Source organism: Vigna umbellata, chromosome 9, assembly GCF_029865625.1.
Source record: "Vigna umbellata cultivar VRB3 chromosome 9, Vumbellata_1.0, whole genome shotgun sequence".
NCBI classification, from domain to species: Eukaryota; Viridiplantae; Streptophyta; class Magnoliopsida; order Fabales; family Fabaceae; genus Vigna; species Vigna umbellata.
In genome coordinates, this window is record NC_142173.1 from 41,183,387 (window position 1) to 41,195,844 (window position 12,458).

A 12,458-nucleotide genomic window follows, 5' to 3' on the forward strand; every position below is an offset into this window, starting at 1 on the left:
TGATATCCCCAACTTAACCCCTGTTAGTATGATTTGCTATGTACAAAATAATCACCTAAAGCAAAAACCATACTTTTACCTCCCCGTGTACTCCTACATTCTCAATCACAAATCACTGACTGCCAAAACGTTCAAAAAATGAAGCATCACAACTTTCCCCACCAGGTAATTTAAGACTCTGCGCTTATCATATTCTATCCTCTTCAGTCTCATATCAGACCAAAGAACTGCAGCATGTTTTCTTCTCCTCCCCCAAACATTCATCCAACAAAATTTATCCTAAATAAGACAAAGCTAAAAACAAAAGAAAACAATGGACCATATTGACGCTACCCTTTCAAAGCAAATTGTTATAACCAAAGTTTTAAATTGTGGTTGTCGCTGTATCTTTGATATTCTAAGAAAATATGATCAAACAAAGTCAATGCTGCCGTAGTTTTGCTTGCTTTTTCGTGTCAGAAAAACTGCAGAAACCTTGACATACTCACAGTCCTAACTGTGTTTTGAAAACCTTGGACTGTTGCGAAATCTAAGACTGTTGCGAAATGGCAGCACCAGCATCAGAGGAGACTGAAACTCTCCTGGCAGGACGAGTAGACTTCTTCACATAAGATGAATTCCACTCGCCACCATCTTGAGCATAGTAATCCATTGGATAATCTCCACCAAAATCTTCCCCTCCCTTTGCATCCCCCTCAGAGCAAGCACCACTCCTCTTACAACAACCCACACCATCTTCACAAACTTCATTCTTCTCCCACCACCCAGGTATCACTCCCAGAGCAACCTCTGCCTCAAACGAAGTAAGCACCGGTTTCACAAACGCCTCACCCCAGTCAATGGACAACCTCGGACACGCAATCTGAATCCAGGCGTCCACAGAATCCTCAAACAGAGCAACCCTCCCAGGACTTAACTCCGACATCAAAACCACAGTGTAATCCAACCCTCTCTCCTTCATCTTCTTCTCCAACCTCTCCAAAATCCTCGGATTCCCTTGTCTCCCAAGAGTCCCCAAAACCACACCCCAACTCCGAGCCTCCCTCGCTTTCAAAATCGCATTTTTCCTCGACCGCTTCATACCCACGTGATCGTATTCCTCCAGAAACAACTTCCCCATGTAAGGGTCATACCTGAATGCCCTAATCCCCGGATTTGCAATCATGAACGCCTCCAAATGAAACCTTCCATCCGCCACAAACACCAAAACGCTTTCACCAACGCCACAACCAAGCGAATTCGCCGAGACCCTGGGCGCCGTGCAACCCAGAACCTCACCCGCGGAAAGCGGCTTCGACTGAGGAACCAAAACCCTAAACCCTAACTCCTCCAATTGGGGCTTCGCAGCGCGAATCGCTGAGGCGAATTGAATTGTCCCAGCGACAACGAGTGTTTGGGGACGAGATTCAAGGTTCAACCTGACGGTGTCGACGAAGTGGGGGACGTCGATTTTGATGTCGACGAAAACGTAGAGGCAGGGGATCGTAGTGGCGTCGATGGGGACGAGGCAGCTGTGTCCGTAGTGGATGAGGAGGTCGGCACCGAGGGCGGCGGCAGAGAAGTCGTCGACGCAGCAGGCGCCGTAGGTTACGTCGCCGAGGATGTAGCAATGGGTGACGGCGGCAAAGGTGGTGAAGATGTCAGAGAGGGAAAGAGAGTACATAAGGAGGCCCTCGGGAAACTGGAGGGCGACGCGCTTGGCGCCCGTGGAGAGCACGCGCCAAACGGACTTGTGAATCTCGAAGTTGTAGTTGGAGGGGAGGACGGAGATGGCGGCGTTGAGAAGCGGGTCGTTGAGGATTGAATCTGGAATTTGATTTTTCACGAAACGCTTTGGCTTTGGCTTTGGGTTTGCAGCATTGTTGGGTTGGAGAGGAGATGAAGAATGGGGAAGAAGGAGCATCTCTGTTCCTGCTTTGCTTTGCTCTGACTCCATTGCCATCCTTTCTCTGCTAAACGCCTTCTTCTTTTGTTCTACTTTCTTTCCTCTCACACCAAATCTTTTTAAATATGCAATTATTCTATTCTTCACTCATCTAGGATCAAATTTAATTACCTCCTTAATTCACTTAATTATTTCACTAAATTATATACTATATCTTTTCCAATTAAGATTTTCAAATGAGAATAACGTCACCAAGACCGAACGTTCAAATCAGAATAACGTCACCAAGACCGAACATTCAAATGAAGACCGAACGTTCAAATAAAACAATATGACTGAACGCCAACAATTACAATTGAACGGACGGTAAACCTGCGAAGCCGAACGGTCAACGCTTGAACACTCGGATGGCAGTAGATCCTGAGTTGCCGAACGTCCTAAAGTTCTGAATGGCCGATCGGTCGAATAGTGGAACGTTTGTGGATGACCGAACGGTTGAGGCTGGGAAATGCCGAACGTCCTATAGGTCTGAAAGGCCGAACGGTCGAATGGTGGAACGCATGAGGATTACCGAACGGCTGAGGCTGAGAATTTTTCTGATGTTAATGAGACTGAATGGCCGAACGGTCGACTAGTGGAACGCTTGAGGATGACCGAACGGCTGAAGCTGAGAATTGCCGAATGTCAATGAGACTGAATGGCCGAACGGTCGAGTAATGGAACGCTTTAGCATGACCGAACGGTGGAGCACGAGCGTCCGAACGGTTGAGCACGAGCGGCCGAGTGTATAAAAGAAACGCATGGTAGAGGACGAACGGTCTGCGATATTGCAAAACAGGACGAACGGTTTCATGCAGGGGAAGGAGCCGAACGCGTTCGGTGGAGGACGAACGTTTTCTTTTGTTTTATTATTATTATTTTTTTTACACTCATGATAAAAATAAATTTATTAGTCAATCCGGACGAAATTGGATATTGACAGCTCCCCCTCTTTACTTAGATATTACTGGTTAATATGAAAATTTGAGATTTTTGTATTATAGAAGTAAAAGCTAAGTAAAGAAAGAAACGCAAATTTCGTCCGGATTTCAAAATAAACAAGAAACAAACAGAGAAATTTTTTTTAAAAAAATGAACAAGGCTGAGAGAATTGAGGTGTAACAACCTCGTGGAGGGTGTACCAATCCTATGGATGAAGTTTATGAGGTGTAACAACCTCGTGGAGGGTGTACCTGTAAGACCTGTGTAAAATAAAAATATACTTTTAGTGTCCGTCCAAGTAGCATTCGGTGAATAGTGTTCGACCAAATAGCGTTCGGTGAATAGTGTTCGTCCAAATAGTGTTTGGTGAATAGTGTCCGTCCAAATAGCGTTCGGCGAATATGTATGAATCCGTAATTTCTTTAGTAGTATTTTAAAACAATTATTGAGAATTGTTGGTTATTTTCTTGATCTAATATTGGTTTATTTATACATGTTGTTGAGAATATGTATGAATCCTAGATTGAGCACGTTTATTTTTGTTTGATGTTAGTACGTACACTATGTTATTTACTTGTAACTTCGTCTGTCTTATGAGCATTTTAATACTAAAATAAATGTGATTCTTGCGAGAGACTGAGATTCGAGTGTCACCTCCTTCTGCGCAAGGAGGTGAATGTCTCGCCCAATGACTTTGGCTTGTGTTGAGTATAGTGCATCGTTACACGTAGTACCGATGTTTTTACTCGTTAGTCCTTGAGGAGTCGGGGAGATAGGTCTGAAGTCGCGATGGAAGACGACTCGAGTCGCCTGTTATTGAGAACAGGTTATGACGACGAATTACAAGGAAACAACATTAGTTTATGAAAGACTAGTCTGCAATGTCATGTGTGTCGATTTATATTAAGTCATGGAAATTGTTATAGTTTATATGTAATGGGTTTATGAGCGAAATTTTAAATTATTTTTATTTGCATTTTTAAAAAACAATTATTTTAGTTCTTAATTTTGAATGATGATAAAATTTTGTTCATGTGGTAAACAATATAATGACACGAAGCTGTCATGTGTTTAATTTTTTAACTAAAATTATTTTTTTTATAAAATCCAGCACAATGAATTCGTGGGAGCGTGAAAATTAAAATTGGGAGCATGGAAAAATTGGATTCAACTCACTTCTTAACTCTTTTTCAAAAGAAAACATTAAGAAACAACAATTTTCTCCTTGTCTCCTCTCTAGTGTCCAATACTAACACCACATTTCCCATTTATGGTCACATCTTCCACGGTTGGACAAAGAAACTGCCATGAACGTAGACCACCATTGGCGACCGTCACCATTGATGTAACGTCTCTTTCTTCATCCTTTTCTCAATGCATAAGAGCTCCTCCATATCTGACATAAGCCTCCATCGTCCAGACCGTCACAGGCACCACAATTGTCATCACCAATGTCATCGCATTTGGGCTTTCCTGCTCCATCTTCTTCTCTAGGGAAGACAACTTCTTTGTCGTTTTCCATCTCCCATTAAAGTCTTAGTGGTTTATCCTTCTCCATCGTCAACTTTGTTCTTGTTATGTCGTGTGATGCGTTCAGGGACAAGATGTTGATTGGTTTCACAAACGACACTTCTCTCTGCTTCCTTTTCTTATATTCTGAATCAAAATTTAAGTTTAAATCCCATATTAGATAGAAATGAGAAAAGAAAACACTTTATAAAGATAAAAGACTCGTTAACTCATCTCTTTAAGATCATGGTAGAAAGTGATGTCAATCCCTTGTATAATTAGACAAACACTATCCTTTTACCTACCTTTTTTTCTTTCATTGATTGTTGTGTTGTTAAAAATGTGTGTTGGCAGTGATTGAAATGAAGAACCCCCAATTTTTCTAGTGTATATCACAGTTTTGTGTGAACAATGTGATGATGAAGAAAGTGAATATTTGAATCAAAATTTATGGTCTACATTTGTTTAAAGTTTATTGTAAGACGATTTTCAATTTTACATAATAGTATATGGATCAGAAACATACTTAATTTTATTTAACTTCTTTACTATGGAATATTATCTCTAACTTTAAAATAAATTAGAGTTTATGACAGGCAAGTGAAAAAAAAATCTATACCTTTCATAAATTAGCTAAAAAGGAATTGTAAAGAAGAGAGAGAATTGCAAGTAGATGAAAGAGGAAAACTCTAATATCATTAACTATATTTTGCTCTTGATAATATTTTACATTCTTTTATAAAATATAAAGATGAAATTGGTACATATTTTGAAATAGGAAAGAAATAGAATTTTAATTAATAGTTTGAAAAGAAAACACAATTAATCCATTTTTTCTAATTAAAGTGTAATTATACTTACTGTTTCGGTGTACATTTTCCTGCGTGTCTTTACTGTTCTTGGCTGTCTGGGTTGCTTGCTGATTTTCAATTGTTGTTCTTCATATTCGCCAAAGGAGGGGAGGTACCTGCAAAGATACTCCGACGCTCAAGTCAGATATGAATTATGGAGCTGAAGCTCTCAGGAGAATTGGAGAATGATTATGATACTGCTCTGAAATATTATTCAGGATCTCTAGAGCATAAAGAGAACGTACCTGGACTTTGGTCCTGTCATTGTATTTATAAGCAAAATAAAAATAACCACCTTACCTAAAAATGTGGCTAGTGGCTTTTGACAAATATCTTAACTGTCTAAAATATCTAAGATATTTATGTTATTACATAAATATCCTTACTACATAACATGCCCCCCAAGTCCGAGTTAACCGTTCCGTTTTATGAACGTGGTAACTATAGGACTTATGAGTTTTGAGGGAGGCTGTCTTTGCTGTAATTAGAGAGCGTGTGCAAGTGAGGAATTTTGATGGACCAAAAGGAGGCGAAGATGAACGGCAAAAAGCTGGAGCAAATGAGGCCGAACGTGAGGATACGTATGACCGAGCGATAGAGGTCGAATGGTATGCGAGGCCGATCATGAGGACTGTTACATAGGTCGAGCGGTCGAGTGGCATGTGAGACTGAGTGGTTGAAAGCAAAGGGAAGTCGAACGGCCGACTGTCTTGAACGCTCGTACGCATGGGTTGTCGAGCGCTGAAAACCAAAAGGTTGAACAAATTTGGGGCCGAACGGCCAATTTCTTGAGCGCTCGTAAACATGGATTGCCGAGCGGTTGAGCGTGAGGATGGTTTGTGAGCGCTCGTAAACATGGACTGCCGAGCGCTCGTTGATGTGAATTGACGAGCGGCTCTTGAACGCTCGTTAAAATGGAATGTCCAGCGAAGTTTGGACGCTCGTTGTTTGTCGAGCGTTGAGGCCGAACGCTGACTGAGTGGACGCTCGTTAACAATTGAATGTTGAGCGTTGAGGCCGAACGCTGATTGAGTGGACGCTCGTTAACAATTGAATGTGGAGCGTTGAGGCCGAACGACTGAACGAGTGGACGCTCGTTGACAATTGAATGTCGAGCGTTGAAAGACAGAATCTTTGAAAAGTTGATGTTCTTGGGTGAACATAAGCTAGGCTATGGGGATGGTCCCCTAGGTTTGATGGTCTGGGTGTTCTAGGGCGAACATCTACCAGTGGGAGTGTATCTCGAATGTACTGGGTGTTCTTGGGCGAACAGTGACCCATGGGAGTGTATCCCGTAGAACGCTCGTGGACATGGTTATTCGAGCGGTTGATGTTCTGGGTGTTCTTGGGCGAACAACTACCAGCGGGAGTGTGTCCCTTTGTTCAATGCACCTGGGTGTTCTAGGGCGAACATCTACCAGCGGGAGTGTATCCCTTTATGTACCTGGGTGTTCTTGGGTGAACATCTACCAGGTTGAGAAGTGATTCAGGATGGACGGCTCTCAGGTGTCCGCTTTTATGTACAAGGGACGATTATCTGCACTGTAAGAAATAATATTGAGTATATAAGTGAGACCATTTGGTCAAATTGCAAACCTGGTGAAGTGACCGAATGCTTCCTACGGAAATAGCCGAACGTTAATGAAGTGATTGGCCGAACGGTAATGAGGGCGAATGCGGGAGCGCTCGTATTGAAGAATGGTCGAGCGGTAGAGACCGAACGTGAGGACGAGCGGTTGAAGGTGAAGAGATACCGAACGGCCCATTGTTTGAACGTTCGTACACCTACTGATTGTCTAGCGTTGCCGAGCGTTCGAGCCCGAGGGCGAACGGCTAATTGCTCGAGCGTTCGTGCACCGGCGTTTCCGAGCGTTCGAATCCGAAGGGTGAGGCCGAACGATCGATTACTTGAGCGCTCGTCCCTAGGCATTGCCGAGCGTGCTGATCCGAATGGCGAGGACGAACGGTCTGCTGTTTGAACGTTCGTCCACACTGAGTGTCGAGTGTTAGCGCTCAAATCCGAAGGGAGGACGAAGTCGATGAATGTTGAGGATGGTTTGAACGTTCGTCCCGATGCGTGTCGAGCGGTTTTCTGAGCGCTCGTTGATATGGACTTGACGAGCGCTCGCTGAAATGGACTGACGAGTGATGTATTGTTTGAACGCTCGTCCACATATAGTGTGTAGCGTTCCCATCCTAAGAGCGAGGACGAACGGTGGAGTGATCGAGTGACCGAACGCCAAGAGGCCGATCATGAGTATACGCGCTCGTGTGCGAGTATCAGGTTTAGTCGAATGGGCGAACGCTTGTGGACCCGAGTGGACGCACGGTTCAGACCGAGTTACCGAACGTAAGGGATACGGGTGGCCGAACACTTACCATACAAGTTTTAGTTACCATTTCATTAATTTAATACATTTACTATATTAAACATATATTAGGTATGTCTTTTAAAGACTTTAGATTATATTCTTAAATTAATTAAATACATCTCTATGTTATAATTTAATATTTTTAAAAAAAAATTAATGAACATTAACCAAAATTACTTTAATGATTATAGATGTTACTGTAACATCCCAAAATACAGTAATTACCATAATTCAGAATTAATTACAATTAATAGTAAAATAAACAGTCTTTACATTAATAAAGCACAAGTCAAAAACCGAACGGCTTAAGTGCACATATACAAGAGATGAGGACGAACGGTTTTACAAAATAAATAACCGAACGTCCATGTCCAAAGTGAACGAATAAACTAAAAGAAAAGACGGACGTCCTACTGCTCCGCTTTCACTTCAACTTCGACTAAGTTTTCTTCTTGGATCACCTCCTCTAAGGTAGCCTCGCCTTCTGCTCACATCCACAACGGATGATCATTGCAAGACAAGACGAACGTACATATACAAGAGACAACACAGGGAAAACGAAAGGGTAAGCTTATATAATTTAATTTATAATTCAACATATACAATAAACATTTCAATTCATGCAACCATAACTCAACATTTGACATCAACCTACATATGTATATATATTCTAGACCGACCGTCCGGACTGTATGAACTGTGTAGTTACAAGCGTCCCTGCACCCGAGTAGTGTAGTAACTGGGATATACTCAACAGCTGCCACTCGAGGTTAATCCGTTGTTACGTCGCCCATGTTAACTTATGGACTAAGGATCTCCTGCCATTCACACGCATGACTTACCCTCTCTACGTGAGAAGAGTAATCACTGAATATCAGGATGGACAGCCTGGCTTAACTTATCCACAGTCATACTTTACCAAATTTAATATTTAACATATCTGAGACGTTCCTCCCTGGAACACTCGTTCAAAATCCAATATCATAATTTCAGTTCTTACACTGTTCGCACCTCTTAACACTTCCTGTTAATAACATTTTCATTCTTTGTATTGTTGGAACAATCAGTACCGTTATAGAATCTTGCACAGCGGAATAACTTATAAAGCGGAAAGCGTGTTCAGTCAAACTCTTAATAAGATGGTCAGTTTTATAAATTTAATTTACTTAGAGACAAATTTCCAAACAGTTGATGTGTATAAAACAGTAAAGAGTATAGAGAGCAAGAAAATTCAACACAGAATTTTTATCCTGGTTCGATTCAAAAGAATCTACGTCCAGTTGTTAATCACTATAAAAAGTGATTAACGTTTTCACTAAAAATAGTTTCACAAGTTTACAATAGAGTGAATGAAACAGAAAACAGATAAAACCTTCCTTCGAACGAACGAACCGGAAGAACATAAACTTTGCCAACTTGAAGAGAACCGCTCCGACCTTTGACCCACAAAGCGCGAGCTTCTCCTTTTCACAAGACCAGGCAATGTAATGAACAAGCTTTTGGAACTTCCTCAGATCACACTGTATTCTCAAAAGCTTTTTGTTCAACTGTTGTTTTTCTAATTTCACCAAAACAAAATATATAGCCAAGTACACTGAATGCCAAAGGTCAACTCCCAACTGCCATGAATAATCGATTATTGTAAGTGATAATCGATTATTCAAGTCCGTTACAGGGTTTTCAAAAAGTGATAATCGATTATATGAAGTGATAATCGATTATTCCTGTATGACTCTGTGATAATCGATTATTGCTATTCTATAATCGATTATTGAAGATAAAAATGCAAGCTTACAAGGTTTACAAGAATTTCCTACTACATTTAATTTCTACAAATTGCTTTTAACTAATTTTAATATCTTCTTCAACTAAACATCTTGTAGCATCATCAAAACAAATTTCTTCAAGATTTACCAATACTCCTTATTGGTAACAATCTCCCCCTTTTTGATGATGATCAAAAATTCAATTTTAAAAGCAAGTTTGGCTTACCTGCAAAACATATAAGCTAACAAACAGCAACAAGGTTAGCAATACCTGTAATAATTTATACTTTTCCCTTTGTATTATTCTTCTCCCCCTTTTTTGATCAGAAGCAAAAAGATCGAATGGTAAAGGCTCCCCCTAAATATGATATCCCCCTCAATTAATCAAAGGATGCATATAATCAAGAGATCATTTTATTTATGAAAAGAAAAGTACATTATAAGAAGACACATAACAAACTGAATTTTAACATAGATGAAATGGCAAGTAAACAACAAAACAGTCTAACAGAGAACCTATATCTAAAACTCAGGACTAGGAGATCTCGCGGGAGGTTGAATGTTGAGATGATTCTCGATGTTAGATAGGCGAACATCAAGATCAAGAAATTGATCAACCATGTGCTCATCAACAGATCGTTGCCAATCATAAATCGCCTCAAAGTGAGTCTTTTGTGCAAGACTCATATCCTCCAATTGTTTAGATAACCTTGCAAAATGTTCTTCCATAGAAATTGAGGAAGAGGAGGGTATGTTGGATGGTCCAGCATCAGACGGAGCAGCGGCACTTACGGGGTCAGCCATATGAGTGTCCATGTCATCATCTTCATCTACATCAGGATGATCATCATCTTTGTGAATAAGGACCCTGCCTCTAGTAATGAATTCCATCTGACGAAAGGTAGTATCGCCAATTTCCGAGCCAACAACTTGAGTGGCTTGGACAAGTTCTCCTTCAATATTGACCCCTTTGTACTCCAAGATTCTAGAAATAAGAAGAGCATAAGGAAGGTGATAAGAATGGGATTTCTTAGCTTTTACCATAGTGTCAGCAATGAGAGCAGGCCAATCGATGTGGATGTGATTCAGGATCCCATACAGAAGAAGTAGATCCTGTTCAGAACATTGAGCATGATTGGTTGCTCTAGGACATAGGATCCAGACAAGTAAGTAGTGAATCATCCTTGCTTCAACCTTGAAACCTCCAACAAGCAATTGCCTTCGATTAGTCTGTTGTTCAGGGTGACGTAGGAAGGATTGGAAGGTCGATAATCGATCGAAATCTTGGAGTCCGAGATGAACTTTAACAGCATCATCCCAGATGGGTAGTTGGGCAACGTTGGTCCACACATCATCATCTAAAATTATAGGGACACCCTTGACTTTGGTGGAAATAATCCCATCTCGATATCGCAAGTTGAAGTAGAACACTCTGATGAGATCGGGATAAATGCAACCGTTTTGCTCCACCAGATTTAAGAGTCCTTGATCATTAAACAGCGCTGGAAATTGAAATCCATAGAAACGGAAAAAATCAAGGCGAATATACTTTACTGCCATGATTCGTCTCTCTTGCCAGGAAGAAACATAGTCCGCATGTCTTTCTTGATCTGAAATCCATCCATCAATCGTTGCCGGACGTGGTTGAGAGGAAGAGGATGCTCCAACAGCTCTGCGGCGATGTCTCCTTGAATCTGCCATGGAGAAAGGTTGAGGGAGTGATAGTTTGAGAGAGTGAGTAAAATTGGAGGGATTTGAAGCTCAAGATTTGGATTTCAGTAGTTTCTAGGTGCAAAGAGATGGCTAACAATCGATTATAGAGGCCTATTTATAAGAAGAAGGGAAGAACTAGCCGTTTATGACCGTTTTGAGCCGTTATGGAGTCTCCAACGACTTTATTTTTGAAACTGGTAGCGTGATAATCGATTATCGTAAGTGATAATCGATTATCTGCTCGTTGGTCACTTTCCAGAAATTGTACGATAATCGATTATGTATGAAGATAATCGATTATTTGCTCATGATTTTCCAGGTATGAGTTTGAAAATTCATAATCGATTATGGAGTAAGATAATCGATTATCTTAGTGTAGAAGATGTATCCCAGGTTTGTAATAATCGATTATGACCTGATGATAATCGATTATGAACGCTGATCTTACAAAAATTTGCAAAGAACCATAAATGTGGAGTCTAAGACATGTCTAATACCCCTAACTCTCTTCTAAGCTCATAGAATCTATCTTTAGGCAGGGCTTTAGTAAAGATATCAGCTAATTGATGTATCGTGTCAATGTATTCAATTTGGCAATCTCCCTTTTGAATGTGATCTCTCAAGAAATGATGTCTAATTTCAATGTGCTTAGTTCTTGAGTGCATTATGGGGTTCTTAGTTAGGTTGATAGCACTAGTATTATCACATTTCAAAGGAATGTGATCAAGGAAGATATCAAAATCCTCCAGTTGCTGTTTCATCCATAAGATTTGGGCACAACAATTGCCAGCAGCAATGTATTCAGCTTCAGTAGTAGATAAAGCTACACAAGCCTGTTTCTTTGAATGCCAAGACACTAAAGAACAACCCAGAAAATGACAAGTGCCACTAGTACTTTTCCTATCAATTTTACAGCCACCATAGTCTGCATCAGAATAACCTATTAAACTAAGTGAAGCATCAGATGGATACCAGAGTCCAAAAGAAGTGGTTCCTTTAAGGTATTTCAAAATCCTTTTGACAGCAATTAGATGAGATTCTTTAGGATTAGCTTGGTACCTAGCACACACACATACACTTTGCATAATGTCTGGTCTACTAGCAGTTAGATACAGTAAGGATCCTATCATTCCTCTAAACATGGTTTCATTTACCCCTTCACCAGATTCATCCTTATCTAAATAGCAAGACGTTGCCATAGGTGTGTTGGCTTCTCTACAAGTATCCATACCAAACTTCTTAAGTACTTCTCTACAATATTTAGTTTGAGAGACAAAAGTCCCCCCATCTATTTGCTTTATTTGCAGCCCTAAGAAGAAGGTAAGCTCACCCATCATAGACATCTCAAATTCACCTTGCATTATTTGTGCAAATCCTTCAC

At 40.6% G+C, this 12,458-nt stretch overlaps 1 pseudogene; it reads right to left on the bottom strand.

The window, feature by feature from the left end:
• Positions 1-529: 529 nt before the first annotated feature.
• LOC148193554 (uncharacterized) lies at positions 530-1,999 on the bottom strand (annotated as a pseudogene).
• Between the last annotated feature and the right edge of the window lie 10,459 nt (positions 2,000-12,458).